At 34.1% G+C, this 20,123-nt stretch overlaps 1 protein-coding gene and 1 long non-coding RNA gene across 3 annotated transcripts in view; one reads left to right on the top strand and one right to left on the bottom strand.

Moving 5' to 3' along the window:
* The window catches only part of LOC131805045 (uncharacterized), a 43,912-nt gene extending 42,612 nt beyond the window's left edge, over positions 1 to 1,300 (top strand). The window contains exon 4 of the long non-coding RNA XR_009343485.1: positions 15 to 1,300. This is a non-coding gene — a long non-coding RNA (uncharacterized LOC131805045). The remainder of the gene's footprint in view (positions 1 to 14) is intronic.
* LOC101888667 (probable serine/threonine-protein kinase DDB_G0272282) overlaps positions 1 to 20,123 on the bottom strand; it is a 280,021-nt gene that overhangs the window by 23,712 nt on the left and 236,186 nt on the right. The gene's annotated exons all lie outside the window — the stretch shown is intronic.

Genomic DNA, 20,123 nt, shown 5'->3' with positions numbered 1-20,123 from the left:
TCAATTCATTTCAGAATCGAAAATTTTCTTGATTTTTTGGAATTTGCACCATCTTCTTCCACCGCAACAAAAGCTAATCACAGACAAAACTGACATAAAAATAAAACGGAAGTACTCCATACCTAATTCACAGAATTCTTTGCTCTTATTGCCGAAAACAACAAGGAAATGGATCTTAAAGTGAAACTGTTGAAACTGCGCAAAACCAATATCCAGCCTATACTGCTTGTTACGGGAGAACCGGATAGTGTCAAACAAATACACATTTATTTCGATGGAATACGTTTTCCAATTCTAAAAGTCTTAACAGCTGTAGATTTATTGTTTAAAATATTCTTTGTATGTAATTTAGAATTTCCTGACGAATCTAATATTTTTTACAACTTTATTCAAACCTTTTTGTATGAAATGAAATCTGATAATAAATGTCCAAAAATCTCTATGATGTAAAATAAAATTTTAAAATTAAATTTAACGTAAAAACTATAATGTAAAATGTGTATATATGCAATCATTTAATTCCCTTAATATATAAATATCACAATCAATGTATTAAACAAAAGATAGACATACATATGTAACAACAAAGGGTTTGTATATATGAACATTTCTAGATCGAATTTTGCTTTGATATTTAACACACCTGATTGTATATACACTATTTTTTTTTTTCAAATTAAAAAATAATTCAAACACCCTGAAGTTTGAAAAGAAGTCTGATGGAATTCAGCATTCTCGAGGAAATGAACCAGCAGTATTAATGTAGTATTGGCCTATATAACACACACAACAAACAGACCAAGTACAACCGTCAATACATTTACTGGACATATCTATGAGTAAATTGTGCGAAGACACAGACTTAGGCTGGTGATTACTTATTTACAGAATACGATTCCGATTCAGGAATCTTGAAGTACGGCTTGAACATAGTAGCTAATGAAAAAATTTAAAAAAAAATCCCAAATGCTAGAGATTGGAGCACAATGGAAGAAATTAAAGAAGGAAATCCTAATCAGCAGCCAACCGAAGAAGACATGCAGAGATTTACAACTTTTGCAGAAAGTAGAAAATTTAGAAAAAATATTTCAACATTTTGTTAGTGTCAAATATGAAATAGATTTTATATGATGTAGGTTTTGAGAAAACCAAAAATGTATGGGTCATAAAAAGTTGACAGATATTTAGTAGATCTTTTGTTAGAGAAGATAGATGGTCTTGTTAGAGCCCATATATCAGATGAAGAATCACTTCAAGACATTATAAATAAGTATACAAGGCTCAGATTATAGGATCAGATTATAAGCATCGGAAAATATTAGTCAACAGTTTAATAGGGAATGGCAAGAAAATAATAACAATTTTACAAAACAGAAAACCTCAATCGGATTATAATATAAGTCCACCTAGTCTAATTTCGAGATATAATATAATATAATATAATATAATATAATATAATATAATATAATATAATATAATATAATATAATATAATATAATATAATATAATATAATATAATATAATATAATATAATATAATATAATATAATATAATATAATATAATATAATATAATATAATATAATATAATATAATATAATATAATATAATATAATATAATATAATATAATATAATATAATATAATATAATATAATATAATATAATATAATATAATATAATATAATATAATATAATATAATATAATATAATATAATATAATATAATATAATATAATATAATATAATATAATATAATATAATATAATATAATATATATACTTTTTTTATCTGATAGTCAATTTTCATGAATAGTTTCTAGATAGGCAAATAATTAATCTTATAAAAATCGATATGGTAAATCAATTGAACAATATTCTTCACTGATTGGATTGGCAACTTAAAATACTTGGTGTAAAAATTGTTTTAGAAAATATTCAATTCATTTGTAAGTATTTTAACTAATACATTTTATGTTTTAATTTATGTTGATACGCTCTCCAATAAAGCCTCAAATCACTTCGTAGAGAAAAAAGCCAATTAATGTACACACATTTGGTCTAAACCTTAAATAGACCTTTTACCTACCTTTTAGCTTGCAATAATACTTGAAGGCAAAACAACGGAAACTGAGTTAATTTTTCTTAAAAATACAAAAAAAAAACAGTTATTTTCTGTTTTCTATTGTAAAATATAAATTAATGATTGATATTTCGGCATTCGTCTTTTTAAGAGATTTTGAATTTTATTTGACAAAACTATGGTCATTTTGCAGAAAAAATTAGCATTTCTTAGAGATCCATTTTCCGGCTCCACCATTAGGAAACGTCCATGTTTGTTCAAAACATGTATTTACTTGTATTAGCTTACATCAAATAATTTAATTAAATCTGATCATCTGATAACCTAATCGACCTATCGTCATGCTTATAAGGTTATATTTATGGACGGAAAACGTTCGCCCTTTTAATACAATGGGCAAATAATGGTAATGTATTTGATTGTAATTATATTTCTATAATTTACAATGTAAAAAGATCATTCACGCATGTTCGTTTTTGAATTATTTCTCAAGTTACAATAATTCTGTTTTTACAAATGAAAGTAGTCCTTACAAATAAATGCATTTTTTAAAATTCATAATATCGTAATAATTTTAGTGTTTACATATCATATGATTCTTAATAAATCAAGGGGAATAACAATATAAGATATATGCCATGATATACCTTGATTTAGAAAAAAAAAAAAGATATAACGCCATAGTTTCACGTCAACTGAAGATAAAGGTCGATTTTGAAGTCAACTTTGTTGAAGTTAAGTTATTATTTGAGGAATATCATTTAAATATATATAATACATTCACCTTGAAAGCGATTCCAATTACTGTTTTGTATTTTAACAACCATAAGCATTTAAATATCGAGAAAAATATAACTGTTTCTAAATTATTGAAAAGACATAACTAACTCTTTTTTTCATAAGAGGTGACATTTTGACTTTCACTTATGAATTACAACATATTGTAAGATATATAGATATCCCAAGATTTATGAACAAAAGATTGAACGCCAAAAATGGACCGCCTGCATTTCACTTTGAGGACATACTGGTATAGAGTACCTCCTAACTGGAGCATGTAGATAGTTTGAACAAGATTTTCCCTTCAAGGGATATTACGGGTCTTAAAATCTAAATAGACAAATGTTATTTTGTATGTTTCATTTAAAATATATTTTAACTCCTGAACACGTAAAACCAAATATATCAATTGCAATACATTCCCAACTTGAACATCTTAAAGCTCACATCACAATTCTGGATACTGGCGATATAAGACCCCGAAAGAGAGGATTTCGAGAGTCATGGAAAGAAAAACAAGGAATGTACACCCATGCAAGCGACTATAATAAGTTATACATCTTACAATTCTTTACTCTCATTATAGCGATGTAGTATTCATCCATTATAATTCATTGAAGTTACGTGGCATCAAAACGACATTTTGTTCTTAAGAAATTAAATTTTTGAATTGTGCTAAATTAAAATTCACACAAGTTGAGGACATAATAGTACCTCACACTATAGGCAAAAAATTTATCAAGTAATGAAAAATGTCTTGGGAATGTTTTTTAACTCTAACGAGTCCTCGCCCTATAATACAAACTTTGTTGCCACTAAATTATATCCTTACCCAATGGGTGTGGCAGACTTCATTAACATCCAAGTACAGGAGTTACTGGAAAATGGTGTAGTCACCATCTAGATGGCGGATAAAAAAGGGAAGGATGTGAATTGAAAAAATAAGAAAAGTCTCGTTAAAACAGAGACCAGATGCGACAGTTATCTTATCAGAACTGCTAAAAACCAGATATTTTAGCAACTTTGACTTGAAATCCAGGTTTCACCAAAACTCCCTTTCAGAGTAGGATAGAGAGCCATCGGCGACGGAGCAAATAAGGAATACGTGCTACTTCTGCGTGGACGATGTCATAATATTTTCAGAAAATTAAGATGAGCATATCAAACATATTAGATGGGTGCTACAGCGACTTTTTGATGCAAATATGCGAGTCTTCAGAGAAATGTCACACATTTTCAATTATCGAATATCTCGGATTTGTCGAGCTGTAATAAAGTAAATGCGATTCGTAACTACGTATGCTTTGCTTCACTATTTCATCTCGGATCTATTTGGGATTAGTAAAAATTCAAAATTCTTCTTGGCTATTATTTTTGTGGATAACTAAACTGACAAATTAAATTTTGTCTAATAGCCAAGTGTGAAAGTCATCCATGTAGACAGTTGAATGGTACGTCCCCTATACCTTCGTATACATAATTTGAATTGTATATTCATGTGCAAACACACTCGACCAAGACCATACTCTTTAAGACAAACTATTTAATACCATAACCAACCCACTCTCTTAGAATTCTCAAAATCTTTAATCTTTAAGGATACCCGACGCAGTAAAAGACCTACCTAAATCTGACAAAAATTTTCTAGGGTTCCTAGCTAATATTGATGGAACTAATTTTGCGAAATAGTCCTCAGGAAAAATCGAAATAAAATAGTTAGGAAAACTAATGAAATTCTCAACACATACATACTCAATCAGTCAGGGAGCACATAAAATCGAATCTTATTCTAAAATAAAAGAAAGACCCCTATTAATAACTGACCTACACAATTTGAAGCAAACTAACCAATCAATTCAACAATTTCATGGCTCGATTATCGAAATTCAAGCTGCGGTTTATAACAACTTACATAGAGCAATTCATCTAACTGAAAGCGATGATGGAATCTTTACAGAAAAAAAATCAATAACATTAATGAAGACCATTTTTAGGGTAAATGAATGTCTGCCTTACTTCATAAAGACTGACCAAAAGACAGGTAAAAAATATTCAATATTATTAGACACTGGAGCAACAAGTTGCTATATAAGACAAAGAATTTATGAATATACAAAGAAATTACCTATATTATTAGAAGCAGACCAATGTAGAAAAGGGAGAGCTATGATACGAGAAAGGAGTTGAAAAATTGTAACTTCCGGAAAAGAATTAACAGAAAAAGACAATATTACAAGCGGAAAAGTCGATAGGTAAACTCAAACAAAACTTAGTAATGAAAGAAAAGGAAACAAAGAAAATAAACAAAATAACGTAGAAGAATAGTTTCATAATTGTATCATGCGAACAAATATAGAAGAGAAAATAAGTGAAGAGATAAAAAAGGATATAGAGAATCTACATTCAAACGTAGATATGAAAATCCGATTTAGAACAGACATTAAAGCAGAAATTAAAAAAAACCCAGACCACGCCATATGGGGTAGACAATATCCATACCCATTCCCAGCGAAGAGATAACCAGAATGTTAAACGAAGGAATAATCAGGCCAAGAGTCCATACAATTCACCAATAATATAAGAAAGGACTAAATGAAGATGGAACTCTAAAACAAAGGACGGTAATTGATTATAAAAAGTTAAATGACGTTACGATACCGGAAAAATACCCAATTTCTGAGACAAATATAATATTAGCAAACTTAGGACAATATAAATACTTTAGGACTAATGATTTAGAATCAGGATTTCATCAAACTGGAGACATTGAAAAACAGCCTTTTCGGTAAATAATGGCAAGTACGAGTACGCGAGAATCCCATTCGGTTTAAAAAATGCACCAAGCATATTACAAAGGGCAATGGACAATATACTGAACTGCTTTTAGAACACAAAGTCATATTAAATAAATTAAATAAAACATCAGATTCTAAAAATCTAATTGCTAATCGAAATGATCGAGACCTTACTAAAGGAGCTAAAAGTAAATGATAGACCTAAAAGGGGAATAAATGAACTAGGTACACTTTGGAAATGGATCGCGGGAAAACCAGATCACGACGACTTTTTTTAAATTAATGAGAAAATTAATGACATAATAATAAATAGTAATAAACAGTTCATGTTAAATTCAAAATTCTTTAACATAATAAACAAATTAACGGATCAATTAGAAGCTAATAAATAAGCAAGAGGAAATATCAAAATAGTACGAAAAATAATTAAATTGATTCTAACGGACTTGACTAATCTTATTCATACAATTAGTCTAGCAAAAGTAAAAATATTATTTACAGGGATACTAAACCTTAACGAAATCAGACAAATCGTGAAGATAGATGAAAAAATATAACTCTTACAGACATATTAGATGCCTCCTCTTTTAAAGTAATCCAAACGCAAGATTGTGTAATAGTATATATAAAATTTCCAATAATAAATATATTATGTAATTTGATGTCGTAAGACCCATCAGCATTAATAATATAGAATTAAATATTGAACACGAAATTGTTAAATGTCAAAATTATTTCATTAATGTGAGAAATTGTAAACAGGATGCGCATAATATTTATTGTCAAAAAGCAGACAAAGAAACATGCCTGTGAAACATTCTTAATTCAAGAAAAGCTAAATGCAAAACTATTGTAAGAGAACCACAACAAATTGATATTATAAAATATGGTGTCATTTTGATATCAGGAAAACATATTGTAAATTCAACAAACTTAGAAGGGTCACTTTTGATAATAAAGTTAACATTAATAATATAACATATACAAAACCCAACTGCAATTATTAAGTATTATCTAAAGAATAATAAAATACCAATTTTTGATATGATTGAAACATATAATGAAACAAAGGAATTTGAAAATATTAATTATTTAACCCTTAAAGATGAGATAAGTAGTAGTCATCACAAACTATTAACCATTATTATAATCTTTGTATTAATATTAACAACTAATATATAAGTTAACGGCTCACCCTAATAAACATCAAACTAAATATGCAAACCAACTAGTAAACATTCCCATCATTATGCTGCGCAAGCAGTCCGACAAATCAACAGGAATATGACACCAGGGCAGTCATCCGCCACAAACACGCGCACTAATACCAGCGCACCGCAAGTGATGACTCAGCGTAATAACGAGCACGACCAGGCTGCAGTATAATATTAGTTTTAAGTTGAAGGGATTCATAATTGTAAATCCAACAAGAGAGGTGCATAGCACCGCAACATAAATGTTAGTAACAAAATAAAGAAACACCATAGCAGTGTGAAATAAACTTTAACTTCTAACATTAACTGGCGCCCAACAACTACAAGGATCAACACATCCTAGAACCCAACAACCACAAGGATTAAAACATCCCAACAGCCGGTACGAGAACCGTTCCTGAGTAGGAGTACGAAAAGGATGTTACGTAAGAACTAGCGGACTACCGGGATATAAGGAAAATGATCAAATTATTATTAGTAAGTTATTATAAATTTAACAAAAGTAAAAAAGAAGAAATGTTAAAATAAAATTAAACAAAATAAGGAATAACACAGAAAGTGAAAGTGTGAAATCTAATTTACAAAAATCATATTTGTGCTAGAATACGTTTAACAAAAATAACAAAGTAAGAAGAAAGAAATGTTAGAGTAGGTAAAACAAAAAATAAAGTGTGACATCTAAATTTACAAAAAAAATCATATTTGTGCGAAATTAACAAATGTAAGAAATATGAAATGTTAGATTAAGTTAAACAAAAAATAGAGTGTGGCATCCAAATTTAAAGAGTCATATCCGTGCTGAAATAAGTTTAAAGAAATTTTGATAATAGATTTGTGACGAGAACTAGGATTTGGTGTTTCTTTTTCTCCTTTTTTTCGAGCGGCCAATGCCGGAAGATTTAAACAACTTAATAACAAGGGTCGAAGCTATGAGTGTTTCAGGACAGACATCTTCGCCTTCTGGGGCAGCTCCCGTAAGGTTTAATCCCTTTACGGAAAGTCAGACTAATGAGGTGAAACGAATAATAAGTGAGACGGTGGCAAACCTTCTCAAACAGGGGGAGGATGTTACCGCCACTAAAGATGTCGACATAGAAGGATCTGGGGATATCTCAGAAGGAGAGAGAATACCAGACATAGTGAAGACGTTAAGGGAATTCTCGGGCAAGCCAGGAGAATTTAGTTCGTGGAGGAAAGCTGTTGATAGGATCATGAACATTTATGAGTCACAAAGGGGAACAACCAAATACTTCACAATTCTACACACTGTTAGGCATAAAATTGTTGGTGAGGCCGACACGGCTTTGGAGTCTTATCGGACCCCATTAAATTGGAAAGCGATAAGAAAGTGTTTAGTGCTTCATTTTTCAGATAAGAGAGATATTTCGACCTTAGAGTATCAAATGACCGTCCTATCTCAGGGTGGGCAAACCATAACAGATTTTTACCAGAAGGTTTACCACCATTTGTCTTTGATTCTGGACAAGATTGATTGTCTGGATATAGGGAACGAGGCTTTGGATGTATTGACCCAAACATATAGGGACAAGGCTTTGGACACCTTTATTCGAGGACTTAATGGTAATCTTCCAAGCTTAATGAGTGTTACAAACCCGACAAGTTTGCCTCAGGCTCTAAATGCCTGTTTAAAATTAGGTAATCTAGGTGTGCGTATTCAGCACGCTACCGAGAAAGGATCTAGACCAAACAGGATCCCCCAAACTAACCCTCCTAGACATTTTTACCCACAGCTGACGATTGGTGATAGGAATTTTCAAGGTGACCAAAGGTACAGAGGCCCTACTCAATATCGTTATCAGAATTTCCGAAGTGGAGAACAACAATACGGAGGGCCGGCGAACTTTTCGAATCGACCTCCAGTAGTGAATAATTTTGGACACCCCCAATACGGAGGATACAGACCCCCACTTCCTCCTAAACCTGCTGTACCAATGGACGTGGACCAATCAATACAGACTAGGCAGGTAAACTATCAGAATAGGCCACAGTTGAGTAATGCTTTTAACAATGTTCAGCCTAACTTTAAGAGAAATAATTCAGGAAATATTCATCAGCCGCAAAAGCAGCAGAGAATGTTTAATGTTGAGGCCCAAATACGTGAGGATGCAGAGCCGGATGAAATGAATGGTTCTGATGAACAGGAATATGAGGTTTCCTATGACGAAGCGTACGAGGAGGATCTAGACGATCAGTTGGCAATTGTAGATGACGTTAATTTTTTAGACTAGCTTCAACGTTGCCATACCTCCCTTTCAGAATGAAAAATGGCAACGAACTTAAATTTCTTATAGACACCGGTTCGAACAAAAATTATATTAATGGCAAATTTATTAGAAACCCTCTAAAGAACCAGAAACCTTTTCATGTTAAGTCCGTAGGCGGCATAGTTAGTATAGAGACCCATAGTTTTATTGACATTTTTAATTGCGGGATCGGAAAGTTAGAATTTTACATCCTTCCTGGTCTAGAGACCTTTGATGGGATAATAGGGAATGATACCCTGAAATCTTTGAATGCAGTGATTTACACTTGGAGATCCTATCTCACAATTCTGGATGGAAAGAAATTTCCTTTGAAAGAGCTGCAAATTGATGAGATTAATAACATGAATCTACGTTTAAATCATCTAAATCCCGAAGATGAAAAAGAAGTCAGGAATATTTTGGATGACCATCCAAACCTTTTTGCAGATCCCAATAAAAAACTCACTTATTCAACAATCGTACAAGCTGAAATTAATACGAGTAGTGATAGTCCAGTTTATTCAAAATCCTATCCGTATCCAATGGCACTGAAATCCGAAATTGACAAACAGATAGAAGAACTATTAAGGGACGGGATAATTCGCCCTTCCAGGTCCGCATATAATGCTCCAGTTTGGATAGTACCAAAAAAACCAGATGCTTCAGGTGTGAAAAAATACCGCATGGTTATTGACTATAGGAAACTTAATGAGATAACCAGACCTGACAGATACCCCATACCTGAAATTACAGAAATCTTGGCTAACTTAGGCGAACAGAAATACTTTTCCACCATAGATTTAAAGAGCGGATTCCATCAGATTCCACTTAGGGAATCCGATATTGAGAAAACAGCTTTTTCCGTCAAGAATGGAAAGTTCGAGTTCACAAGACTACCATTTGGACTACGTAACGCGTCTGCAATATTCCAAAGAGCTCTAGATGATATTCTTAGAGAGCATATAGGGAAACGGTGCTACGTCTACATTGATGACATTTTGATATTTGGTAGGACTAAAAAGGAACACATTGAAAATTTGAGGATAATATTCCGCACTTTGGAAGACTCTAATCTGAAAGTTCATTTGGACAAGAGTGAATTCTTAAAGGAAGAAATTGACTTCTTAGGGTTCAATGTAAAGGAAGGAGGTTTTTCTGCAAACCCAGACAGACTTAAGGCCATAGTTAATTTCCCTCAACCTAGAACAGTTCATGACTTGCGATCGTTCCTGGGTTTGACCGGACATTATCGGAGATTCATAAGGGGCTATGCTCAAATAGCCAAACCATTAACTTCCATGATGAGAGGCGATATAGGGAAAACCCCGAGAAACCAGTCAAAAAAAATCAGTGTCAATTTGAATTCCGAACAGATTGAAAGTTTCAAACAGCTCAAGAACTGTTTGGTATCGGAGGAAGTCGTTTTGAACTATCCCGACTTTGATAAGCCCTTTGAACTCACTACTGACGCCTCGAAATACGCTTTAGGAGCAGTTTTATCTCAAGGCAATAGACCTATCACATACCTTTCTAGAACTCTCAGTAGGGCAGAAGAGGAATATGCGACAAATGAGAAAGAAATGCTGGCGATAATTTGGGCTTTAAAGGAATTGAATTGTTACTTGTATGGAGCAAGAAGCATAAAGATATTTACCGACCATCAACCTTTGACATTTGCGCTAAGCAACAAGAACACAAATGTGAAGATGAAGAAGTGGAAGGCACAGTTAGAAGAATATAATTACGAGTTAATTTATAAACCAGGTAGCACGAATGTAGTCGCGGACACGCTATCGAGACCACCAGTGACAGATGTTAACTCCCTAACGCCCACGGTTCACAGTGCCGAGGACTCATCGGAAGACCTAATTCCTTCCGCTGAGGTGCCAATAAATACCTTCAAAAATCAGATCATTATTGAGGAATCATCAGCTTCCTCATATGAATTTAACATTGTATTTCCCTCCTACCATAGACATATCATTAAAGAAACCAGTCTAGCGGAATCAGATCTGAAAGTCATATTAAAGAGATACTTAAATCCTACAGTAGTCAACGGCATCAAGACCTCAGAGCCAGTTATGCTTATGATTCAAGCACTGTACCCTCATCACTTCAGAAACATTAAAGTACGATTCGCTCGAACAATGGTTGAAGATGTTACTGATGAGGAGAGACAAAAACAAATCATTATTGAGACTCACAACAGAGCACATAGGAATAATGCCGAGAATAGGAGACAAATTTTAGAGAGCTATTATTTCCCTTCCATGACTAGGAAAATAAAGAATGTGATCAATATCTGTAAAGTATGTAAAGAAAATAAGTATGAGCGACATCCGAACGCTCCCAAACTTAATAAGACACCTATGCCAACTTATCCTGGGCATACAATCCACATAGATATCTTCTCTACAGACAAGTTTCGAGTTTTAACCGCAATAGACAAATTTACAAAATTCGCAGTAACCAGAATGATAAATGGCAAAGGCATTGAAGACATTAGGAAACCATTGAGAGAAATAATTTTCTACTTTGGGGTCCCGAAGTCAATTGTATTTGATAACGAGCGATCTTTCAATTCTCAGACCATTCGGTTTATGTTGGAAGACGAACTTGGCATGGAAATTTTTACGGCACCGCCTTATAAGAGCGAGGTTAATGGGCAAATAGAGAGATTCCATTCGACCTTATCGGAAATTATGCGTTGCAGTAAGTGTGAGCGACCCGATTACTCTTTTGAGGAGCTATTGCAAGATAGCGTTAACAAGTACAATCACACAATACATTCGTCAATTGGAAAGAAACCCGTAGATCTATTTTTTGGACGACCGACGACCTTTGGACCAGAGGACTACGAAAGGACTCGCCTTAACAACTACGAAAGACTCTTGAGGAAACAGGAAAATGATTTGGCAAATCATAATCGTGTTAGGGAAGAACCAAAAGAATATCAAGAAGGTCAGAAAATATTTGTCAAACAGAACAAGAGATTAGGAACCAAATTATCTAAACGTTTCAAAGAAGAAGTTGTAAAGGAGAATAGGCACTCAACTGTCCTGACTCAATCAGGGAGAATAGTCCATAAGAGTCATATCAGAAACTGACTTACTTATTTACCGGGTTTCCAGTTCTTAATTACAGGTTGCCTAGGGGTCACAGAAATATTGGACTACTCTCAATCTGAAGTGGTTCTTATAGAGAGTGGAATAGGAAAAATACAAACAGGGACATTCAAAATTTTGCATGTTATTAACATCAAGGAATATCATGACACTCTAGAGAGGATCAAGGACGACTTGGCCAAAGGAATTCCAGACAACCACCCACTACTCCCCTTCCTACATAATGACATTACTACCCTATCTCACCTTATAAATCGGCTAATGCCTGAAGAGAGATCTAAAAGATCTCTTGATGAGATTGGAACGGCGTGGAAATGGCTGGCAGGTAGTCCAGACCATGATGACCTTATGCTTTTGAAAAACAAAATCAATGAGTTAACAGACAACAGCAATAACCAGTTAATAATCAACAGAGATCTAATAGAAAGAATGCAGGAGATAACGAATGCGACAAATAGTATTTCAAAAATTTTAAAGACTAGTGAGGACTTCCGTAATACCCTCATATTGCAGGCAAAGTACAAAGTTGAAATTTTAAAGGAGGAAATAACGAATATTAATTCGGCCATTCATTTAACAAAATCCAACATTGTAAACACATTTATTTTATCGGAAATAGAAATTAGAAAAATAGAAGAAATATTTAATCAAGATGAAATCCCGTTTCAAAACATTGAACAAGCTTTAAATTTCGCACGAATAAAAATTGTAAACAATAGTACTAATATAATTTACATTATAAGCATTCCCAAAACTGTAAAAGAAATTTGTAATGTCATAACCATAAGACCTGTAAAAAATCAAAATACTGTTTTAAATCTTGATTATAAGAAAATTGTAAAATGTGAAAGAGCAACATTTGGAATTAAAAGTCCTTGTCAAAAAATAAATGGTATTGAATTATGTCTAGAATCTAATGTAGCCAATATAACAAACAATACATGTATTCCTAAATTAGTAACTAATAGCCCACATAATTGTTCAATAGTAAATGCAGATCACATTAATAATTTAGAGGAAATAGAACCTGGATTAATTTTGATAAATAACATAAAAGAAAATATTGTCATAAATGGAAACGAAAAAAATGTAACAGGAACTTATTTAATAAGATTTAGTAATTCTACAATTAGGATAGGCAACAAAAATTTCACCGTCGAAGAAGCTGCTTACTCCAAACCGTTGCCTGCGCTACTAAAACACTCAGCTAGAAACAACTACACCGAAGAAATACTATCTCTACAACTACTAAAAACGTTGCACGTGAAAAGTAATAAAAGAATCGAGCGTCTAAATACTGAATTCAAGACCAGTTTATGTTTTAACATCAGTCTCATATTAGCATTGGTCATCCTCCTGATGGCAGTAAAAATGAGGCAAAGGCGCAAAACTAGTATGAAAATTATAAAAATGACCCCACATGAAGGAATGTCTAGACCTCAAATAGAAATGACTGTGTCAGAAAGCCAATTGGCAGCCGGCACAACAGAATCTGTTATCAAAACAAAACAACTAGCAAACCACAATATTAACTTGAATCAACGCGGCAGTCTTTATAATCTGCCATATTTCTAAACACATCAATCGAGACGCTTGATAATTCGAGAGGGAGGAGTTAACGGCTCACCCTAATAAACATCAAACTAAATATGCAAACCAACTAGTAAACATTCCCATCATTATGCTGCGCAAGCAGTCCGACAAATCAACAGGAATATGACACCAGGGCAGTCATCCGCCACAAACACGCGCACTAATACCAGCGCACCGCAAGTGATGACTCAGCGTAATAACGAGCACGACCAGGCTGCAGTATAATATTAGTTTTAAGTTGAAGGGATTCATAATTGTAAATCCAACAAGAGAGGTGCATAGCACCGCAACATAAATGTTAGTAACAAAATAAAGAAACACCATAGCAGTGTGAAATAAACTTTAACTTCTAACATTAACTTATATACATAAGTTAACACACCTCAATACCTCCAAACCACTGTGCTGCGACGTATCATACCTACACGTGCCGCTAAATCAGCACTTTCGATTCGCTTGCGAAACGGAAATATGATATGTTCCCACAGTCATCGAACTCGTGCACTAGGCCTACCGTCAGCATAATGCACCTGTGGGAAATAAGCATAATTTGGACGTCGCTGCCAACAACGTGAGGTTTGGAGTCAAGAACTATGAAGGCGAGAAATCAGTTGGAGTTTGGGAGTAAAACGATTCGTGTTAATTTCCTCTTATCTAAAAACTATAATTAATAAAGGCATTTAAAGTAATAAATTTTGTATTTTATTTTTCGGAACAACTGTTGTTGTGAAGTGATTTTTTTTTATTAAAACCAGGACGTAGGTACTTAACTGGCGCCCGAGCATACCAACCCTCACGAAGGTCCTTGCAATTAAAAAAAAAAAAAAAAAAAAAAGGATTAAGATATCCAAATTTTATGTAACAAGAAATAAATCTCTAATAATTGAAAAAGTGGTTGTCAAAGAATATAATCAAGAGAATATAACTAAGGTTGTCAAAGAATAAGTCCAATATATAAAAAAATTTATAAATCCAGAAACAAAATCAACTATTAACATAATACTGAAAACGGGCCACATGCACTTTTGCCCAATTGTCACGTAAGTCATTCATTTTATTTTCCCTTACATTAACTATGGAAGAACTGAGGTCTAATGTCACTCAAATTACTGGAGCAGTGAATGCTCTACTTGAAAAGATTAATATATTAGAGAGGAAAGTGTCACATTTCGATGCCTTAAATGAAGCTGCGGCCTCGACTAGCAACCGTGTAAATGCAGTTGACGAGGAAGTGACACAGGCTCCCACAACCCTTAGTCGTCTGCCTGATTGTGTGAAAGAATTACAGATATTCGACGGAAACCCAGTACAATATGTGTCATGGGTCCACTCTGTTGAAAGTATGTTGTCAGATTTTTCGGTAGTAAGGGATAAACCCTTGTACCGAGCAATCCTCCAACATATAAGACAAAAGGTCAGGGGTGCAGCCGATTCTGCCCTTATTTCGTATAATATTTTTGACAGCAACAGGTCAAAAATTAAAGAATGTCTGTCACTACACTATGCAGATAAGAGAGACATACGTACCCTGGAGCACCAGTTGCACCGTCTCAACCAAAGAGGGATGAAGGTTGATGAGTTTTACGCTAAAGTTAATCATCAATTTTCATTAATCTTAAATAAAATAAAAACCGAGTCTTACTCGGAAGAGACAGTGAGAGTCCTTATAGAGACTTATCGCAACAGAGCATTGGATGTTTTTATTCGGGGTCTCAGTGGAGACATGTCCCGGATGTTGCTTATACAGCGTCCAAAAACTTTACCTGAAGCTTATTCAGCGTGCCTGGAGATGCAAAATGTTGATTTTCGAAATTCCTCGATTCATAACCCCTCCTCTAACAATCGAGTCTCAATACCTATTAACAGTCTGCCGAATACTACGTCACACCAGACTAAGAATAAGCCTCCACAATTGCCACCGAAACCACATTGGCGTTCTCAAGATCATCGTCAACAAAATTCAGCGGATCATCGTTATTTACAGAAAGGAAACCAAAATTCTATGTCATATCTTCCGGTGGAGAAAATGGAGGTGGATCCTTCTATACAAACAAAAAACGTGAATTATATGAATAGACCGAATCCATTCAAACGAAGTAATGGATCAGAAAACTATTCCAGAAAGCTACAACGACTATATCATACCCTTTCTGAAAAGAAAGAGGAACAAGATGTAGTTGAAGAAGGTAACCTGGAATCACCAAATGAACAAAACTCTGAGGATTTTCTGGAATCCGGCCATCAAGCGTACCATATATAGAATATATCTTAGCGGATGGTCGGGTATTGGAATTCTTAATTGATACTGGAGCAAACAAAAATTACATTAAAGAAGGGGTAGTCAAAGGGTGTATTCCTGTTAAGAGGGTATTTAATGTTGCCTCAGTCGGCGGTAACGTGACAATTCGGAACAAATCAGAATTAAAAATATTTAATAGCATAGGGGACTTAACAAAAATTGAATTTTTCGTATTACCTAATTTGGGTAATTTTTCGGGTATAATCGGTGATGATAACTTAAGGAAAGTTGGGGCAATAATAGACAGAAAAAACGATCTTCTTATAGTAGGCAAATACGAAATTCCCCTAAAAGCACGTTTCTCGTCAGATGTATTCTTTACTATAGGGCAGAATTTACCTCATCGAATCCATGATAGAATTAACTCTTTATTAGGTAAATACTCAAAACTTTTTGAACCACTTAGTGGTAATGAATTGATCGATACCAGCATACACGCGGAAATAAAGACATCAACCTCCGAACCTATTTATAGTAAAAGTTACCCTTATCCTGCTTGTATGAGAGAGGAAGTCGAAAGACAAGTAAATGAACTGCTTGACGCTAGAATAATACGCCCATCAAAGAGTCCATACAACTCCCCAATTTGGATCGTTCCAAAAAAAACTAAAACCAAACGGAGAAAAGCAGTATCGAATGGTAATTGATTACAAAAGGTTGAATACTATAACAATCGCTGACACGTACCCCATCCCTGATATCAATGCTACACTTTGTAGTCTCGGTCAGGCTAATTACTTCACAACAATAGACCTTACATCGGGTTTTCATCAAATACCGATGAAAGAGTCCGACATACCAAAAACTGCTTTTTCCACTATGAATGGAAAATATGAATATCTGCGTTTACCATTCGGCCTGAAGAACGCGCCTGCTATATTTCAACGAATGATTGATGACGTATTGAAACAATGTATAGGAAAAATATGTTATGTGTATATAGACGACATAATTGTTTTTGGGAAAAGTTTAGATGAACATTTAGACAATGTGGAAAAGGTGTTCATCCGCCTCATGGGTGCCAACATAAAGGTAAATTTGGAGAAAAAATGCTTCCTAGAAAGGGAAGTAGAATTTCTTGGCTATATAATAACCCCAGGTGGGGTAAGAGCTAATCTGAAAAAAGTGGAAGCAATAAAAATTATTTTGCCTCCACAAAATTTAAAAGAATTAAAAAGTTTCCTTGGTATGACCTCTTACTATAGAAAATTTATAAGAGATTACGCCAAGATAGCAAAACCATTAACTAACTTAACTAGAGGTGAAAATGCGAGAATACGTGCTAATGCTTCAAAGAGAGTCAAAATAGAATTGGATGAAGAGTCTCTTAAAGCATTTAGAGAATTAAAACAGCTCTTAGTTTCTGCCGATGTTTTGGCCTTCCCAGATTACGAAAAAACAATCAATTTAACTACTGACGCATCAGACTACGCCATAGGAGCAGTACTGTCACAAGGGTCTATTGGTGATGACAGGCCCATCGCTTACATCTCGAGGTCACTTAATAAATCAGAGGAAAATTATGCCACCAATGAGAAAGAGCTCCTGGCCATCGTTTGGGCACTAGATAATTTGCGATCATTCCTCTATGGTACAAAGAAAATAAAAATTTACACCGACCACCAACCCTTAACATATTCATTAAGTAATCGCAACTACAACGCAAAGCTCAAGCGATGGAAGGCTCGTACTGAAGAGTATAACTGCGAATTAATTTACAAACCGGGAAAAACGAATGTGGTCGCTGATGCACTCTCCCGTCTTAGAACGGAGGTGAATGCACTCACCGATTCCATCGTTGCCCAACCAGCATCCTCCACAACCGACACGGCATCCGAAACAGACACTGCGTCAGAGGGTACCATGCATTCGGCCGAACAAGATAATTCAGACCTAATACCGCATGTGGAGTCACCAATAAACGTATTTAGAAATCAAGTAATTATACGACAGGGGGTGAGTTTTGAGTGTAGTGAAGTGCCACATGAAGTCTACAAGAGATTTTTTATAACATTACCTACAATAAATAGTGCATCCCTAATTGATGTGCTAAAAAGAATTTTAAATCCTAATGTAATAAACGGTATTAAAATCCCGGAATCTTTGATTCCCTCATTACAGGATGTATATACTAATCATTTTTATAGATACAGGATCCGTATAACACAACGAATGGTTAAGGATGTTACGTTAACCGATAGAATTTTCAATATCATAGAACAGGAACATAAACGTGCCCATCGCAACGCACGTGAGAACAAGGAGCAAATTCTTGAGAAATTTTATTTTCCCGCTATGTCAAGGCAAATTTGAGAATACATTAAACAATGTGAAACGTGTAAAGTTAACAAGTATGATAGACATCCTTCAAAACCACATATGCAACCCACTCCAATCCCGAATTATCCCTGCGAAATCCTTCACATTGATATTTTTGATATAGAAAAACAGAAATTCCTGAGTTGTATAGACAAATTTACTAAATTAGCAACATTATTTCCAATTAAAAATAGGTCATCTCCACATCTAAAAATGATGTTAACTATTGCTCTCCATTATTTTACTGTTCCGCGTGCTTTAGTTATGGACAACGAGCGTGGATTTTTGACCCCCCTTGTTATAAACTACATTCGGTCCTTAGGTATTGAAATATATCAAACGCCGACGCAACGTAGTGAGGTAAACGGACAGGTTGAGAGGCTGCATTCCACTTTGATTGAAATTTATCGTTGTCTTTGTAAAGACTAGACTGACCCCTGAGGAACGCGTCGCCATAACCGTGGATAGGTATAACAACATTATACATTCAGTTACGAAGCGAAAACCTGCTGATATTTTTCTTAATAGAACTACCAGAATAAATTATCAAGAGTTGTCAAATTACTACTACTTACTACTACATGAACAAGAAACTAGAAATGCTAGAAACAACAAAACTCGCTCGCCCCCACATGATTTCACTATTGGTGACGAAATGCTTATATCAAACAAACAAATTAAAAGCAAAGAAAAGCCAATATACAAAAAAGAAATTGTTTCTCAAGATAGAAACGTTACTGTAATTACACAGAGTGGAAAGAAATTCCACAAATCTGACATAAAAAATGTTTAATAACAAAAAGCGATTATTGGTCAAGAGGTAAGATGGCTCATGCATAGATATCTGGTCCCGGGCGGTCTGGGTGCAAATTGTTCAATATTTGTATTCGATACATCACACTGGTTCAATTCCAGTTTTCTCGGTGGTCCGAGGGATGGTCTTCGAAGTGGTTCAACTCCACCAAGAATCTATGGCTTTAATTGACGGTGAAGGTGTTCATGCCATGAGTAGGCTGTAGCAATGGCTAAAGTCTATAGCTAAAAGGGATTAACATGACCCTTCCTATGTCATCTGAGTTCACGCCTGCATTCCGAAAATAATCGCTAATTAACACCCTCCTGGTGTATAAATATTACAAACAAATTAAGAATGAAAATGAATATTACTTACAAAATTACCCCAAATAAGGGTCACAAATATAAAAAATAACACACTCCTGGTGTATAAATATTAATGAAAATGAATAATACCCACAAAAATATAATCCCAAACAGGGTTCACAATTACAAAAACTACCCAAAATAAGGGTCACAAATAAAAGAAAAAAATAAGAATGAAAATGAAAATGAATACTATCCACAAAATATAAACCCAAACAGGGTTCACAATCACAAAATTACCCAAGATAAGGGACACAAATATTACAAATAAAAAAAAAGAAAAAAAAATTGTACCAATTGAGGTACAAAAACCCTAACCTGATACCTACAATGGTATCCAAAAAAAAAAAAACAACAATATAAAAAAAACGAAAAATTAACCATAAGGGTACAATAAAAACTAAAATCAAAACTAATAAAAATCACTACTAACAAAACATAAAATATCCCACTTCCCTTTTATTCGATTGATCCAAAGAAACGTATTCCGTCTTCC

Source organism: Musca domestica, unplaced genomic scaffold (assembly GCF_030504385.1).
Source record: "Musca domestica strain aabys unplaced genomic scaffold, Musca_domestica.polishedcontigs.V.1.1 5, whole genome shotgun sequence".
In the NCBI taxonomy this organism is placed as follows: Eukaryota; Metazoa; Arthropoda; class Insecta; order Diptera; family Muscidae; genus Musca; species Musca domestica.
Note: the sequence above shows the minus strand (reverse complement) of the source record. Positions and strands in the feature narration are given on the sequence as shown.